The sequence below is a fragment of the Bactrocera tryoni genome, chromosome 1, assembly GCF_016617805.1.
Source record: "Bactrocera tryoni isolate S06 chromosome 1, CSIRO_BtryS06_freeze2, whole genome shotgun sequence".
Lineage (NCBI taxonomy): Eukaryota > Metazoa > Arthropoda > Insecta > Diptera > Tephritidae > Bactrocera > Bactrocera tryoni.
This window is the reverse complement of record NC_052499.1, coordinates 84,723,982-84,737,422: the sequence shown is the minus strand read 5'-3', so window position 1 is coordinate 84,737,422 and position 13,441 is coordinate 84,723,982. Positions and strand designations below refer to the sequence as shown.

General features: G+C 33.5%; 1 protein-coding gene across 12 annotated transcripts in view; it reads right to left on the bottom strand.

Moving 5' to 3' along the window:
* LOC120771936 (RNA-binding protein Nova-1) overlaps window positions 1-13,441 on the bottom strand; it is an 88,171-nt gene that overhangs the window by 31,113 nt on the left and 43,617 nt on the right. For 3 of the 12 annotated variants that reach the window (XM_040100248.1, XM_040100237.1, XM_040100280.1), the window contains exon 1: window positions 5,587-5,781. The exons of 7 other annotated variants lie outside the window; for them this stretch is intronic. The gene's annotated coding sequence lies outside the window, so the exon portion shown is untranslated. Of the gene's footprint in view, window positions 1-5,586; window positions 5,782-13,441 lie in introns of those variants that run through there. 2 more of the 12 variants (XM_040100300.1, XM_040100310.1) reach the window with 1 other exon arrangement.

The window sequence follows — 13,441 nt, the reverse complement described above, 5'->3', positions numbered from 1 at the left end:
TATATTGGTTATCACATACTCATATTGAAAAAAATGGTTATGAATTGGTTATATATTGGTTATTATATCTGATATATATTGGTTATCACAGACTCATATTGAAACAAATTTTAGTTTTGGTTATAAAATGGTTATAAGTATATTGCTTATTATATCCGACAGCAATTTTCGAATTTTTTTTTTTGATAATTCGTTGTTTTTCATTTTAGTTGACGATATGTAGAACCGATTAACGTGCCGAACTGAGGCAGTTTAGCAATGTCCGCCTGTTTGGTTCTCAGTTTTTGAGATATCGATGTGAAATTTTCGACACACCATTTTCTCTTTAAGAGAAGAATTAGTAGCTTCAACGGTACCGCCGATTTTAGACTACTATAGCAAAAAGCTGCCATAAAAACTAACCGAGTAAAATCAAATCCTTATATAAAAAAATTATTTGAGAAATGAAATTTGGCACAGATTATAGTCCAAGATTCACTAAAGTCTCCAAACGGATTGAACTACTATGGCATGTAGCCATATAAATATGTTGTTATGCTCTTTTTTGCTATGAGAAATATTGCTTTGAGTGCCTTTGAGTATAGTTCCCATAGCTTCCCAAGTTAAAGGTTTTTTAATAAAAAATTCCACGCCATGGCATTGACGTTAGTTATTAGTGACCCTAAATTCACACAGATTTACATTTCTCTTTGCATTTTGTAAGTAAATGCTAAATATTAAATAATTTTAGTGTCCATATGAATTACTATCGTTTCTGCACATAATAAAAGTATTAAAAATAAATAAAAGTACATAAAATTAAATAAAATCTTTCGAGTTCTACACAAAATTGCGCGAATCACAATGTCTCGGTTCAATAACTTTTACACAACTTTCAAATTCATTTACTTATATTCCAGTTTTTTGTTTAGTATGTTGTTGTCTTATTAACAGCTCCATTTTCAAGGCGAAGTACGACCAAATAGTACAAACTTTAGAAAAATGTACACCCATTTCAAATACTTATTCAAAGAAATACCCCTCAACCTAGCACATTTTAGCACTGTATGGCATCAGCATATGCTATATACATACATACATATATGTACGCACGTGTTAGTTATGTGCTGCACTCGGTTTAGTTGACCCAATTTATTAGACCGACTGCCTAAAATACCTGAATGACCGAGTTTTCTTTTCATTTTTGACTTATGTTTAAATTTATGTTTTTCATATTTATGAGATACGTATATCTCATACACACACCTCTGACATTTCATTCGATTTTATTTTCATGTTTTTGCTTTGCTTCTTCCACTGACCCAAACAAATGCAAACTCATAATTCAAAGGCAGTTTGTGACACTGTGCTGGCGTTTCACCTACACACAACAAACATGTATGTATGTGTGCTTAGTATGTATGCGTGAGTATGCGGTATGCTGTGCGGCACCGCTGCGACGCCGCTGACATTGAACTAAATTCATTTTGAAAAGCGCACAACAAATCATTTTAAATTATTTCTTATAGTGCAACAAAAATAGCAGTAAAATACAGATAAAAAATTATATTAAAATACATTTGCATGGAAAATGAATGCAAGTGAAGAGAAAACCGTAGAATATAACGGTAACTAAAATAGCATGGCTTGCTGCGAAATTTGCAAGGAAGCATGCATATATGTAAATATAAGTGTGTGTGTGTGTAGTATATATATTTCAAGTCAATTTGCATGAAACAACACACACACTCTCACGATGTGCTAGTGGCATAACAAATATATCGATGCACCTGTCCGCTTTTTTAACGGTATGCAGCATTTGACCAATGACACTTGTCAATTACAAGCCGTTAGCTTTAACTGATCCTTTTATTTGTAAAGCTGTTATAATTTTTTTTCTATTTTTTTTAATTACAGATTTCTTGCCAAATCAGAAGGGAAAAATTTAATTATAAAATTATAAATTATTATATATTATTATAATAGCGCCGAGAAACAAACCCACACGCATATGGCACGCATTTATACAAAAAAATAAATAAAAATATTTATAGTTAGCGCATCGTCACAGAGCACAGCGCCCGTGGCGGCTTGACAACAATAACCGAATAACCGAATAAATAATCAAACATGTGAGCAGTGAATTAGTGCGCTCTGATTAGCATCTTCTACCGCACAAGCAAGCACACATACAAACATGCATATGTATATATAATTTTGGCTACGGCGCTTATCTACATAGCAAAAGCAACTCTGTGTATATACATAATGCTTATAAGCCAATAGTCGCGAATACTTTTATGTTCAATCTGTTTGTGAATGGTGAAAAAAATTGAAAAATCATTAATTTGACCATCGCAGGTAACGTTATTACGCTATAACGGCATTGTGACCCTAGTACTGCTTCAGCAAAACGCTGGTCTGCTTATCTATAAAAAATAGTTTTTTTTTAATCGATTTTCTGTGCTAATTTTTTGCTCACAAAGTATTTCCGTCTACAAGATAACTTTTTTGCAAACGCAACTCATTTTAGTCCCCACATTGATGAGTTTTGAGTGCTCACTTATCGTTTTCCGTTGAAGTTGTGGCAAATTTTCAAGTATTTTGACATACATATAGCATTATTTGTGCTTTTGATTAGCACTGACATATGTGCGTGTGAGTCAGTGCACAATTATGTACTTACATACTGCATATATGTACATATATACTTGTAGCTACACTTATGAACAATTTGTGCTGTATGTGTATATATATTTGCGTACGGTTGCACTTAGCGGTATTTTAGAACGAAAATTCATTTCAATCAAAAATTTTATTACTTTTAGTCCAATATTTGAAGTTCAGTGAGATAGTTATTCAAATACGTCATATTTCGACCCTGACTATACTAAAAGTGCAAAATTTGGAAAGCATTTCAAGTCACTTGATCGATATTAGGTATTCGTAGGGTCTGCAAGGCCGAAGATTTCAATATTTTTAAGGCTCAAAGATCTTAGAAAGCGCAGCTGCATATGTGGAAAGTCCAGAATTATAGTACCACATGCTTGGTGGCTAACAATGCACTAAAAAATTAATCATGAAAATTCTTAATAAAAATTAATTTTGCACTAGAGCTCACACAGAGCCTTCAATCCATTAACATCAGTTACATATGCAAACAGTTTATATTTGATCGATTTTTAATACTTATCTCACGAAATTGGAATTAAACTTAGAAAGTCTAATATTTAATACAAAATATTTGGGATTAAAAATTGAAAAAGAAAACAAAAATTTAAAAATTTTAACAAAATTTGAAAATTTTGAAAAATTTAAAAATTTTGAAAAATTAAAAATTTTTTAACAAGAATTGAAAAATTTTAATAAAAAATTCGCCATCTGAGCATATGAAAAGAAAATTCTGATCGGTTGCATTTCTTATGAATGAGGAAAGATGTATTAAAATAAGTTTTCAACTTTAGAGCTCTAGAGGTGTGAAGAGTTATAGATGAATAATTGAAAAATACAAACCAAGCTCTAAAAACTTCCAAAACTACACGAATTTACCTTCAATTAAAATTATTAAATTAAGGCAAAATGTCTATATTTAAGAAAAAATATCATTTTGCACACTAAAACTAAAAATTATTTCATAACAAAGCAAATTCAATTGCATTTCTTGTGTTTTATTCAGTTGATTAGGGCACTCGACGAATTCCCGAAAGCTAAACCTACACACAAGGCCAATTGGAAATAACCAAACTTAAACAAATACACACATACACAATAGCAACAACAAGCACTTTATATTTGCATTTTTATGTCAGAAAAATTGTATGCATAATATAAGCCACAACGCACCGCGCCCCGCTCAGCACATACAAGCAATTAGTGCTTGAGATTGTGTAATTATAGCACAGCCATGCAAGCACATACACATACACACACATGTGCACATAGAAGTATACAGTGATTGCAGCCCTTAAGTCAGAAGCGAACTATCAACATCTAACCTTGACACCTGCAGCCAACAAAGCGCTCATCATTAGTGCACGAGCGTGCGGCGCTGAAAAGCAGACTACACATTCTCCTACAAGTCTATGCAATTAAACAGGTTGCAAACAAGTGTGCTTGGGCGCATATCAGCACAACGCTACGGGGCATTTGACAAAGGAAAATCCATAAATATTTAACAGCGTGAAATATGTGCACGTCTCTGGGTGTGTTGTTGTAGCTAGTGAGGCGGCGAGGGTGCCGAAAGAGGCACCACAAGAACGAACACAAAAGAAAAAAATTTAAGGCGCTTGTTCGACCAGCATGTAAATGGCGCACATGTGTTAATAACTCAAATTCGAACGCCAAACAACAAATTGAAGAAAATTTATATATTTTTTTTGAATAATTCGAAATCGAATTATATAGCAACTTAGCAACGCTCGCCGCTACACATACACTACAGAAGTGGCGATTGCATGAATTATTCATGCGCTGGACGCACAAACCACACGAAATTAGCGCATACAAATGCGAAACAAACAAGGGAAGCGAACAAGAGAAAAGAGAAAACAAGGAAAACTCACGTGCTTTGTGCCCACTGTGCGACAGCTTTCAAGGTTAATTCGCATGCGATATTTGAGCAGCAAAAAGCACGAATTATTTTAAAATAGTTGGACGAGGGCGACACGAAACTATGCAGCGAACGGCGAGCAGCCAACAGCCAGCCTTTAAGGGCGGCAAATGGGCGTCAAGTAGAGAGATGTACCCTCAGATGTATCCACACACATATGTACGAGTATATATATACTTGTATATAGTGTGTGTGCAGTTTTAGTGTTGGCTGCCAAAAGTTTCGTCATGAGACAAGTGCTAAACCTAGATAGCTAGGAATACGAAAATGGGCACGAAAATAAAACGAGTGCAGAAATGTGATTTTCAGAAGCAGCAGACAAAAGTGAAAACGAAAGCGAAACAGCAACGGCGACGGCAGCGCACGAATGAAAAGCGTAAAAAGCAGCGCGACGTAGGAACCATAAAAATCAGTGGGGTGAGCAGCGGCAAATTGAAGAAAAGTCTTGCTGAATAAAATCGAAACAAAAAATGAAATGTGTAGCAATTTTGACGAGCACATTTTGGCGTTTATGCCGAAATCAAAGCGAATTTTTAAAACATTCTGAAAAGCGCAAGCGAAGAGCAAGAAGCAAGAGAGTTTAAAAGTTGATTTTGATTTTACCAACAAGTTGAGTAAGTAAGATGAGTGCTATTTGAGGTTATTTATTTTATTATTTTTTATGTTTCAGTCAGCCTTGATGGCATTTACTATTTAATATTTTATTGGATTTCATTTCAGTTGTGTTATTATTAACTGGAATATTGTTTTTAGATTTGATTTCAACGTTTTTACTGCAAACATCTGCAGCCGTTAATATAATTAAATTAAAGTTACGGAAATTCACGCTAAATTTGCTAAAATTCAAAATTGCTATTATGCCCTCAGCAAATCCATTGTCACTTCATTTAAATTACTCATAACATAAGCGATTTCATTTAGTATGTATGACACAATTCAGCACTTTTATGAGATTTCAAAATACACTTGAATCTATTTTTTCCAACACTTTGGCATACATTTCGTTTCTTCTCGAGTTGTTGTGGTGTTTTTTCTGTTTTACTGTTTGATGATAACGTGAACCGGATGCGGACGCAAAACGCAAGCGACGGCAACAGTGACGGATACGACGACAAAGAAGACGACGACGACGACTACGACGACAACGATTATGAACAACAAGCGATGTGAAACGTTGGAATCGCACTAAAACGCCGAACTGCCGAAAAGGCCAAAAGAGTTGGAGAGTCAGTCAGCCAGCCACATAGCTACACGCACACATACCTCCTTAAACGTATGAGCACACATACACACACACATATATATATTCATACAGTTGTACATAGTGATGTAGCTGACTAGCTAACTAGCCAGCGAAGCAGCCAGCTAAGCATGCAAGCAATCAGTCAGCGAGCCAGGTCGGCTGGCCAGCGCCGATTGCCGATGAAGCCACAATCAACACTCACACAATGTACTCACATACATATATTTAGGTGTATGCGTGTGTGCTTTGTTGTTGTGTGCGCCAATATATGCAAATTGTTGTCACTGTGTACACTTTGTAGAGTTGCTGCTACACGCTACTGCTGCGCCGTCGCCGCACCGTTGCTGCTGCGTAGTGGATGCCTGACGGCAGAACTAACAAAGCAACAACAAGTTAATAAGTGCAAGCAGTAATAGAATTTTAATTGGGAAATATTTTGTTACATATGTGCGCACGTAATGTTTTTGTGGCCAAACAAAAACAAAAAAAGCGTGACTGCCTCCAGAACAACAATACACACATGTGAATAAGGTAAGGGACGGTGTAAAAGCGCCACGTTGAAGAATTCTGAGAGAATGTCGAATATAGTTTGCAAAAACGGGAGATAAACAGCGGGACACGGGTAGAAAAGGTAATAAAAACAATCGTCATCAAAATAGAAGTTATGCTGCTGGCAGAGCGGTGGTAAAAATAAATATTCAAGCAAAAGCAAAAATTAAATTTGGCATGAAAATTAAAATCACAATTAAAATTAACATTAAAATTTGAAATTAAAAAAAGTAAATTTAAAAAAAATTTGTATTAATTTTAAAATTTAATATAAAAAAATTAATATGAGAAATAAAATCAAAATTAATATTTATATTAAAATTTAAATTTAAAATGAAGTAAAATAAAAATAAAATTAGTATTAAATTTATAATTGAATTTTTATTAATTTTATAAAATTAATTTTAAAATTTAATATAAAAAAATTAGTAAGAGAATTAAAATCAAAATTAATATTAATATTAAAATTTGAAATTAAAAATTAAGTAAAACAAAGATAAGATCATTATACATTTTAAAACTCATTATAAAATCAAAATTAGTATGAGAATTAAAATCAAAATTAAAATTAAAAATGAAGTAAATTAAAAATTTTAATTAATATAAATTTAAAATAAAAATTAAATTTTAAATTAGCAATAAATATTATTGCAACTAAAATTGTAATTAATTATTGTATTATATTACATATTAATTAAAGTTAGAATTAAAATTAAAATTGAAATAAAATAAAACTGAAATTAATACCTATTAATTTTCAAATTTAATATAAATTCAAAGTAAGTCAAATAAAATATTTATTTGCGGAAATTAACTGTGAGAAAAAAAATTAAAACCACAAAAAATATATTTTTGTATTACAAAATACTTAATAAATTTAAATTAAATGCATCTGTTATAAACAATAAGAAAAGTAAAATCAATAATTATATAATAAAAAAAGGTGTTACATAAATGAGGTACATAGCATAAGCACTGGCACAAATTAAATTCAAAACTAAATATTCAACATCTTCCAAGCAATCAATATTTTGCCTCCGACTCCGACACTCTTATCTACAATATTTTTCCACATTCAAATGTACACCATTATATATGTAAGTGTATATATGTATGTGTGTGTATGACCAGCATTAACGCGTATCAAGTTTACCGTGTTGTGGTTGTGCGCTTTTACGATTTTGACAAGATTGTGACACGCAGTCAAAAAGTACACACCAACGGCACTAAATCACACAACACATAAACACACACACACACGCTTATATAGCGTATTCAAATATGCCTAAGGCAACACAACTCCGACCCCCACATTTTGTAAGCTTCCTTCCCGCGGGCACCACTACTCTCCTACCAACGCGCGCTTTTTTCTCGTTTCATTATCTGTTTACTTTGTATTTCGTGCGCGCCTTTTTCACGCTGCTTCGTCGACTTAGAAATTCTTCCGCGCTACTGCTCCATCTCTAACTTCCACTTTGCGCTATTCGTCTATTGCATGTTACTCCACATCCATCCAACCAAATACATGGCAGCGGAGCACAGCATAGACATGTGTATGACGTAAGCTAAGAACGATTTGCTGAGGCTTTTGCTGTTGCTTTTGCCAGCCCAACTTGTACAAAAGTATGTATGTATGTGTGGATATATTCATACTCTTAAAAACTGTGTATTTATTATGTACGCAAACAGCTTATTATTATGAATTTTAAACCCAATTCTCAGATAGTGTGCTACAGCTATGTATGTGAGTGTGTGTGTGCACAGAGACGTAATTGTGTATTAATATTTTGTGTGAGTTGTTTGCGTATAGCTTAGCGCTATGAAAAAAACAACCTGACAGCCGCTCACTTTTAACATAATATATAGAAACCTTTGTAGCTAATCATTTGAGACTCTTAAACGCGTCTTAGCCAAAACGCTACTAACTAAAGAGTAATAAACACTTCCAAACAGCTTTATTAATTGAGCTTGAAAATAGCACAAAAACAGCAAAGCAAAATGGTAGGAAGTCAATTTTAAATCACACAAAGGCTTTATTTATTTGGGAAGCTCGCTTAAAAATTGTTTTGTATGTGTCTGCCCGAGGTGGCTTTAAGAAATAGCAATGAATATTTAGTTATTATTTTGAAGATAGAGTGAGAAGCTATTTACAGATTTCTTTAAGAGTTATTTATAGTCGTTTCCATCTTCAGAGGTCTGATTATTATTATTGTTAAATTTAAATTAAAATTACATTAATATTAAAATTAAAATCAAAATTAAAATTAGAATTTAATAAAAATTCAAATAAAATTTAAATTTAATTTCATTGAAAAAATAAAATTGAAATTAGAACTAGAGTTATAATGAGAAATTAAAAGTTGAATTAAAAATTAAATTAAAATGACAACTAAAATTTAAATTAAAATTAAAATGAGAATTAAAAAATTGTTTATAAAAGACAAATTAAAATAAAACTAAATTCAAATTGAAATTAAAATTAAAATATTTTCAAATTAAAATTTGAATTTAAATTTAATTTAAAATTTTAATTTAATTTTTAATTTTAATCAAGTTTAATTCTATTTAAATTCAAAAAGTTTAATTTCAATTTGAATTTTATTTAATTATAATTTAAATTTACTTTAATTAAATAAAAAAAAAAAATTCAAAATGAAATTAAACTTGAGAAAAAATTAAATTTGTATTAAAATTAAAATTGAAATTAAAAAAGAACTCAATTTTTTTTTGTATAAGGAAATTTAAAATTAAAATTAAAGAAAATTAAAAATGAAATTAAATTGACTTAAAAACTAAAACTTGTATAAAAGTTAAAAATAAAAATAATATAAGAATTAAAACATTTTTTTAAAGCAAATTAAAATGAAAAACAAAATTAAAATTGAAATTAAAATTAAAATTAATTTTTTGAAATGAAAACTAAAAAAGAATTAAATATTTTTGTATAAGCAAATTAAAATTAAGTTAAAATTAAAATTAACATTAAAATTAAATTACAAATAAAATAAGAATTGAAATATTAAAATTAAAATTAAATAAAATCAAAATTTAATTAAAATTTAATTGAAATATAAAATTTGTTTTAAAATAAATAATGAACTAAAAATTAAAATAATAGTTTAAAAATGTCATTTCTGTCATATTCAGAGGCCTGAATATCAAAAATACCATACAACTAAAGATTAGCAATTAAAGTTATGCAAATCGGCCAAAATCGACCAATAGTAGCACATTTTTGCGAATAAAACTCATAACGATTGGAAACAAAGAATATATTTCTTATTTTTTTGAACAAAATTGTACTTTATAGAAGCAGAGCAAAAGTAATTTTCTGACAGACTAAAATTTGCATACGCACCAAGTAGAAAAATAAAAAATGCAAATAAATAAATAAAAAAACTACTTTACATATTTAATTAAAAGAATCATTTGTATAATTGCCTTTTAATTTTATATTAAAAAAATAATAATTTTATATGGGCACGCTTGCTAAAAACTAATTTAGAAAAGTGGTTTCGCTGCAATAGCGATATGAAATAATTATGAAACTCTACAGCTACGAGCAGTAATTATACGTCGACATGCACATTAGACTTGGCTCCAGCTACAAAGGTTAATTTTTACTGCAAGTAAATAACTTTATCACGCAAAGTGCAACTTAAAACGCATTAATATTATATAAACGTATAATTACTTGCAATAGAAAAGTGGAGTTTGCATTTTGAAGTAAACAGATAATGCAATAGTGGGGAAATAGCTTAATTAACTGGTATTATGTAAGACAATGTTGAATATTTTTATATGCCAGGATGAGTGCAATGAAGTTAAAACGAAATAAATAGGGAAAATGTAGCAGAAAAGTAAATATATTTGCTCGAAAAAGACTGGCAAATAAAACTTTATTATCACCTTTTTCGTTGCAAAGTCTGGTAATAAGTCAAAACGCACCCTGCGCCGATGCATAAAATTATATCTATCATACAAGCCTCTATGACCTAAAATTGAAATAATAAATCATCAGTGCGATCTAACTGGCACATACGATACTTGCATTGACTGGGAATTTTTTTTGCGTTAAAATACTCGAAAATGCGCTATTTAGGCCAACAGGACGTATACGTATCATTGCTTTTCCTTTGTGCCGACGTGGCGTATGAGTGATTTTAGCACAATGCGCATAAAATAGCAGGCCATTGATATTCTTGTGTGTGTGTGTGTCACAATTGGCCAAAGTATACCGTCGATAAGCGCCTCAAATCCACTTCACCTTGCCAGCTTCGACTTCTTCTTCTTCCCACCCACGTACCGCAGGCTGGCGGAACAACACTGTCAGTTTCAAAATCACAAGCAAGCGCTAAAAAATATGGCTTGGCAAACGAAAAGAAGCTGCAATGAGCACACAAACGCACAATGCACAAATACGAGCTTGCGAAAGTAAGCAGTGAAGACCTTCAGTCGGTAATTTATGCTTTATGACCAGGTGTGTGTGTGTGTGTGTGCGTGCGTGCAGTTTTCAAGGATCCAAATCCGCACTGCGCAAAACCACGGCTAGCGCGCACATGTCTCGGCATACGGCTACATACATGCTTACATATGCGTGCGAATGTGTGCATAAGCACATGTGAAGTGCTGCAAATGGAACGTAGTAAGTGCCTCAGCGCATATGTGTGCAACACTGCAGCTAAAGCGTAGACGCAGAGAAAGCAGAATGCCAAAAATCAGCTTTCAGAGGGAGAGAGGAGCGCCTTATATACACAGAGAGCTATGCGTAAATGAGACATGTTGCTGCTTTGTGGTCAAGCGGAAGCTTCAAACATGGCAACATGCAGTGTATAAAGGTTGCAATGCATGCAACACGCAACTACAACAACAAAGCTTAAAGATATCGAAGCAGTCTTGTCAAAATTTAGGTTGACCAATAGCCAAGAACTCGTATTTAAAGCGCGATGCATAGTGTGTAACTGCAAACGGTGGCACATTTGGTGGCCCCCATACACACACACATGCGAATACTCATTTCGTTGGGCATTTTTCATAGACACATTTTGTCGCATTACACTTGGCACCACATTCGCATTGGGCGCTTGCAGCTTTGCTCGTTTTGCAACCATGTGACCTACTTATGCTCGGCTGCAGGCGCCTAGTGTTGCTGGACGAGGGGTGAGGTGGAGCGCATGTTCTATGCAATGCAGCGCGTCGTTGGTGGCTGCAGCCAGCTGCACACGTGGCATTTTCCGGGTCTCCTTTTTGCGGCATTCGCGTCCTGCGCATAAGAAAATGCACAAAGCAAACAGAAGTGAGCGAAAAGCGCCAAAGCAAATGCGAGAGGGAAAGAGAGAGTGTGTGCAAATGTTATCATATGAGTTTTAGCCGTCTTGTTCTGTCTCGCTTGCTCGGTCGCTTTGGCAATGGCAATAGAATTGTAGTCGCAATGTCAAATAGCAGCGACGAAAATAGAATTGCAACAAAAGCAACAATCAACAGACATACATACATATGCATATCTAAGGGCTTACAGTGGACGAACTAGCACACGTTGAGGCATAAACATGGGTGATTGTGGCAACGCATAGCAACGCGCATTGCAATTAAAAGAGACCCCGCACTTTTCTATATACAAGAGTTATATAGGTATACATGTCTGTTTGTATGTCAGTTCCTGTGCAACGTTGCGTGTTGCATAGCCGATTGCTTTGCTGCAGCCATAGCCAACGTTGCTCTGCCTTGCACACCAGAGCAACCACTTTGTAAACGTCCTTGAGCACACGCTGCCGCCCTCTCCGCAGGCTCTAACAGCCCGTCGGCGCTTCGTATACAACCTGCTCTTACACGCTAATGGAAAATAAATCGGTGAAGCAGCAAAAAATAACAACACATACATACATATATGTAATACAACTTGGAAAGAAGGGTTGCTGGGGGAGCTGGCAGGGCTGCAGAAATGTTGCAAAGCCCAAATAGCTTTGGTCACGCATACAAATGTTAATAGCAAGCAGTGAGTGGCATGCGACAGGCCTTGCCACGTTCCTGTGGCCAACATATGAATATCGGGCATTATGCCAGCTCTCTGCTGACCGTTAGCCCAACGACTGAAAGGCGAAAATATTTCATTATTTATGAATGTAAATATGTGAGCGTGCACTCGATACAACTGCTTGTTGTTTTTTAATGGATTTTCAAAAAGTACGAAAAATTTCCATTTTAAGTTTTCAACTTTTTCAGCTTAAAAGTAAAGTAAATTTCGATGTTACTTTTAAAGTATAACATACATATGTATATAAATATAAACTTGAGGTTATGAGTAGATACATAAATAGGCAGAACCGAAATACTAGAAAATATAGCAGAGCTCAGTATAAATAGTGCGAAAAACATCGAAGCAATGAAGCACGAACTTTCAGAGAGTTACTTCTGTATAAACTACATCTACCGCATAGAGTAGATATGTTAAAAGCAGTATATCTCAATCACGCTCCCGTTTAGTTCTACTATCTTCCTTAGCAGTAGCTTTGCAAGCCCGAGTATACTTCCTTGAATTATGAAAGCGCTTTACAGCGATATCCAAAACCAATTTCTCCTTCTTTTCTTACAGAATCTGAAAGTCGTTTCCATTTCTAAAAGCAGAAATTTTCAAACCTCTTTAGCGTCAATTAAATAGAAGATGTTCCAAAACGTCATTGCTTTGATTTTGGAAAGAATTCGAATCTATTACCGAACCATTAAAAGTCACGTGTGACATCCACCATGCTACGACTAGCTCAAATCCAGCAGGTGTATAAAACAATGCTTTAACGAGCACCAGATTTTGTTCCGAACGCAGCAGATTCTAATATTCAAATATATCATACATATATAGATTAGACCTCGGTTACCGCTATGCGACTTAGCAGCGCACATAAAGGATTTCGTGATTTTGCTTTCAGCGTCAAACAAAGCGAATGCAATATAAAATACTTTCATTTCATATGAATTTTAAAGTTCTGCTGAGGCGTTTTATTATTCGCATTGCTTTTGTCGAACTTAGAACGTTCATATATGCTCTTTAGCGCAACGTTTTTCGC